Source organism: Charadrius vociferus, unplaced genomic scaffold (assembly GCF_000708025.1).
Source record: "Charadrius vociferus isolate BGI_N301 unplaced genomic scaffold, ASM70802v2 scaffold255, whole genome shotgun sequence".
NCBI classification, from domain to species: domain Eukaryota; kingdom Metazoa; phylum Chordata; class Aves; order Charadriiformes; family Charadriidae; genus Charadrius; species Charadrius vociferus.
The window spans coordinates 3,963,521-3,969,192 of NW_009648785.1; positions in this window are offsets into that span (position 1 = coordinate 3,963,521).

The window sequence follows — 5,672 nt, forward strand, 5'->3', positions numbered from 1 at the left end:
CTCGGCCGGGACGCCCCCCGCCCACCCCGGCGACCCGCAGGTGCTCCCCCGCCATCCCGGGCTCCTGCCGGGTTGCGGGCGGCGTTTTCCCGGCCCTGCCTGCCGAACCGAGCCGAGCCGGAGAAGCCCCCTCTTCTCATGCACACGCAGCCAGAGGGGCCCGGGTGCGCGTCCCGACCGCGTCCCGGTGCCAGGGCTGCGGTGCCTTTTGCCCCTGAAACCATTAAGATAATCGAGCGCCGTCCCCCCAAGCCAGACACGCACGAAAAGCCCCCCCCCAGACCCGGCAGGGTCGGTCTTATCACTGGGCAGGTCAGAAACTGTATTACCAAATCTTTCTTTCCTACAAACTGGTGGGTTTTTTTGAGGTCTCAGTAGAGGACCAACAGTTTAAGACAACTCCGTATTATTGTCTGGCCGTTTACACCAGGCATGGAATTTGGTTTTGCTTCACAAGGCATATTAAAAAATGTAATTAAGTGACATTTATGTTAGCCCGTGCCTTTTGTTATAGGAAAAGCAGAGTTTATATGCTGGCTTTTAGCTGAGAATGAGAATAAATTAGTGGTCTTTACACTGTGTTGTAATTTAGGTACTATATATTAAAAGGGACTGAACAGGCAACGTAAGACTCTCCTAATTAGCCTTATGCCACCCAAAATAACCAGGTATAAGCAAAACTGAGGATACTTCTAGGAAAAAGCTGAAGAGAATTTTCATGTTTTTTAATACATTTGCAAAATTTCTTTTAACATATTGAGAAGAAAGACCTGATTATAACCTCTGTGATATCATTAAAAAGAACTACTACAAACCATAATGAGCAGTATTATAATCTGCATGCTGAGAGCAGAGGGAAACATTAATGTAGCAAGAAAAACTTCTTGTAGGATGGCATGTGATCACGTAATGAAAATATTTTCATTGTAAGAAAAAGTAGTACCCCTTTGGATTGACTTTGATCTGTATGTGATAGGTGGACCGAAATGCCAAATTGCACCTACTTCTAAAACAGCTGGGTTGTAGAAGAACCTGGTTATGCTGCTAGCTCTGAGATTCCCAGGTACACTCTCACATCAAACCTCTTGGAAATGGAGAATTGCACTGTGCAACCCTCTGATACCCGAGACCAGTGTCCAGGGTTCCTCTTTGGACTCCTGGTTATTGACACATGCACTCTGGGGGTGCTCTTAGCAATTTCTTAAGAGCTATAGGTCTTTCCAAAATAACAATCTCAAAACCATGTCTCTAACCTTGTATTTTACAGGAACCTGATGTCTTATCATTATTGTAAGGCTTTGGAAAAATCCTTTCTGTCTTCTCTCTCTTTAGAAGTGATTTCTTGCACTTTATGATGACTGGCATCCCACTAAGAAAGCAACCTTTAATTCGAGTTGCTTATATAAGTGAAATTTATACGTGTCAACAGTCTTCAGGTACTTCAGCCGTAAACCAAACAGCAGTCCCTTCGCGGACGAGCTGTCAGGCAGACTGTCCACCAGCTGGACTGCCCCAGCAGCTGAGGACACAAGAGCTGCCAGACACCAAAACCCAGTGTTTGATTCTTTGAGCAAATGATTCATTAGGCTGTTGAAGCTGAGTAGCCTGGGAAACCAATTAACAAATTAGCGTTAACGTTCTGTGTAGAAACGGTCTTGGGAACTGTCATCATTATTCCTTCTGTGGAATGACAGAGACTAGTATCTTGGGTAGTAGGCAGTCCACATACCCCAGAAATGGCAAAGAAGTTTTGAAACCTGTGTCTGTTCAGTCAGAAGATTGTCCAGAGTCAGATTTTTGTGATATTTTGTTTTCAATGAATCAGCATTTTACGGAAAAAAGAAAAATCATCAGTTATTTCTCATCCATTTCTTCTGTCACTGTTCCCAGTGACTCTTTGCCATGAAAGAAATACCAGATGAAAGAGATGCATCAAATATTAATATTTTTGTTTAGATATAGCTAAGTGCTTTTGTTTTGCCTGACAAGAATAAATAAAAAAAAATATTGATGGATGAAGCCCAGAAAACATAGTTCAAGTTCTTTTCGCTTAAACATAGCACAGTTCAGTGCGCTGTTATAGCAGATGTGGAGGGGAAGAAAAGAACAAGAATGGAACTGAGCCAGCTTTGGATATATAGAGATAGATATGAACGAGACTGATACACTCATGCAGCAAAGAACAGATAGTTTTATGAAGGAACCGAGGAATCATATACATTTAGACGGTGTAGATTTGATGCCGTTTCCAAGAATGGTCTGTGAAATTTGGAGGAAAGAACAAAGAGAGAAATTTTGTGGAGGTATCCATGAGGCACAGAAGGAGTGCACAGACATGGAGGACAAGGATGGAGACCGAACATGGAGAGAAATTTATCCCCTCTTCACAACAGAGGTGGTAGAAAAGTAAATATCAAAAGGTTTGCTGCAATTCCAGTTGTTGGAAAAGTCTGCCTACCAAGCAAAGATACATGCCAGTAGAGCTATAAGTAACACATACCCTCTGCCTGGCCATCTGTCCCTTCAGAGTCCTCTGATGCATAGTGTTGACAGTAAGTAGCTGATGTGATTTTGGTCAGGCCCATGGAGAAGCAGCTCTCCATACTGAAGCTATGACATCAATCCCCTTTGAGCTGAATCCTTATTTAAATTGTTTGTGGAGTTCAAGATGTTTTGACAATTTGTATTCTATCCACAAATCATGTTTTTGTCTTGTATAAAGACTAAAAAAAACATTGCTTTCATTGTTTAAAAGGTGATTTTCTTTTGTTCAATCATATAACAATTATTGTTTATACAATGCATAGCATACGGTTGCCAGAAATACCTGAACTGCATGAAAAAACTTAGACTGGTTCCCCGCAAAGCATGTGTACAGGCCATTTTGGACAATGTGCCTCTTTCAAGGGTGGCTGTCTCTTGAGCTACTCAGGCTATTTCACATGTTTTGAGTCCTGCTTTTGAGACCACAGAGAGATTTTTTGCTTTCACTTTATGTGGAACGCTGTATTAAGTTTTATTGCAAAAGGGATGCTCTTCCTAAGTCATCACACTGAGCGAAGACACTAGGTCTTCGTCAGATATTCCTGAATCTCCCAAAGGCACGCTCTGCTGTGATCCTGCATTTTGTTAGGCTTTTTTTTTTTTTTCCTGCAGGCTAAATACTGAAGGGAGGATTTTATCCCCCATACAAATAGACATTAGAGAGGGTTTCCAAAAAAAAAAAAAGGGAATTGTGACTTTAATGTATGTGCTGTTTGGACCTTTTATATTGGAGAAGATTAAAGTTCCCCAAAATTTTAGCATTGGTAACTACTGACTTAGATGATCTTATTGAGCCTCTTTCAGTGATCAGATGGAAGCATAATAAAGAAGGTGCCAGGCCTGAGTGGGGCAAACGATATGTGTCCTGCTCATGACAATGGGAATTCAGACCTTAGACAAGGTCCAGGGGACATATGACCACACCACCATCTTGTGAGAAGCAGCAGTGTTGCTACTGTCCAACAGTTGACCCTCCTGCACCAAATATTGTAGTAGCTGCAGTAAGAAGGGAAGGTGAAATGCAGATTCTCTGAATAAATAGAAGAAACTCATCGATGTATTTTCTCTGCAGCTCCAACAGGTGTTCAGAAACTCCTAGTTATTTTGAACTTTTGCTGTTGTTGCTGTTGTTACTGATCGTCTTTGTTTACATCATGTCTTGAACCCTATGCTGCTTTCTTAAACAAGCAATACCATGCAGAGGAAGAGTTTTCTAAGGAAAGGCTGTCCTTAAGTGTCACCTCAGCTTTTTCATTCTCTTCCCTTTCAGCATCCCCAACAGTGCCCTGCTGTCTCTAGGCATGAAGAGTAGCCTCATGCTGTAGCTGAGAGCATATCTTCTAGTGATGGTGCTCAAACTGCTCCACAAACTGCTTTGCTGCAGTGACCTGCAAATTAGCAGTTTACAACATCAGCGTACCAAATGCATCTGAACAGCACGTGTTCCTAACCAACAACATGGTGATATGAAGAACTCTTCAGAGTGGTCTTTCTACAATGTGCAAGTAGCTTGGCTACTGAAAAATATGTTAGAAACACAAAGAAATTCTATGAAAAAAATGTCTTTTTGGTATTTAAGCTCAGGACTCACAGACCTTTAAAGGGCTCGATTACGGAGATGTCTGTAACTGTAAGGTCTTCCATCAGGTTGTGGCACAGGGACATTATTCACTGAAGACACAGGGTGTAGTCTATAGTGCTTAGTGTAAAGTATGAAATTTTGTCCTCTCTCCCTCAAATTTATAAGACTCCCAGGTCTTTTGTAATTTCAAAAAAGTGAGAGAAGTCCCTTCACTACAAAGAACCTTTCCGATTTCTTGGCCAGGGTATTCCATTTTTCATATTTCCATTGTAGGCATGTCCTTTCATTAATACTTGTTGAACACATTAAATTAATAGGTATTCTGTTACATTCACATGTATAGATGAAGTATAATCTGATCTTTTAAATTTATAAATTAAATATAAAATAAATAATTTGGGTATCTGGCATAATGGGAAATACTTGGCTAATGTCATTTAGGTATGATTTACTACAAAGCTCCAGATTTGATCAGTGAGTTTTCAGTCTTTTACTAGACATGAAGAAATCAAATCTTTTTATTCTGAAAATTTGAAGTGTTTTTTTATTCTGATACAAGAGGAAAATTGTCCCCATTAGTTTTAGGGGTTTTGTAATGGTTAGTTATTATGATGATAATTCTTTTTTTGGTACAGTTTAAAGTAAGGGATGGACTTTTCCACAAAACTCTAGAGGAGCAACTCAAAAACTGCAAAAAAAAAAATGATCTGATAGAGTGGCAGATAAGGCTTTAGAAAAGTACAGAAAAGTATGTGCTGAGGGGAAGACAAATGAAAAAATAGAATAAAATAAAAGTAGTATTTATCAAGAGGAGTCACTACCAGCTTAATCCAATACCTTACTAAGACATTTTTTCTACACAACAAAAATACATTAGATTTATTCTAGATAGCTGTCAGTAAAGCATTTGATACAGTGCCATAGAAGTTGCTAGTTAAAATCGAAATGATGGAGCTTAATTAAAAATTCATTTGACCAAAATGTGGTTAAATGAACTTGACAAATAGTGCTGATGTGTAAATAGGAGGATAAATGGAAATAACAGTGAAGTTCCTCAGACATCAGGCTGGGGTCCTATTTTATTATTTTTAGTAATTGTTTTCATTTTTGACAAAACAAAATTTGCTAAGGATTCAAGGTGTTCTCAACAGTAAGCAGTATTTGAATGTCTTACAGAACTGGATCAACTGAAAATGAAGCACTAGAAAAAAGTTGGAAATTTATTAGAGCAAAATGGAAGGTCACGTGCTAACGAACAACTGTTTCCATCATAAGCTAAAGGGCAATAGCAGGAAGTCCTGTGTGTACAAGTCAGTGTGTGGCAAATATGAGCGTTAATGTGACACAACTGTGAAAAATAAATGTGATCTTAGGACATAAGGGAGAGATACTTGCCGTAGAGTCAGGAAAGTAATGAGGCTAGGTAACACACAAAGGACTGGTCAGATCTTATCTGGAGTGTTGCATATAAATTTAGCAATCCACAGTCAAGAAAGATGAATTCAGCAGGTGCAGAGCAAATAAATGAAGACCTAAGGATTTTAGG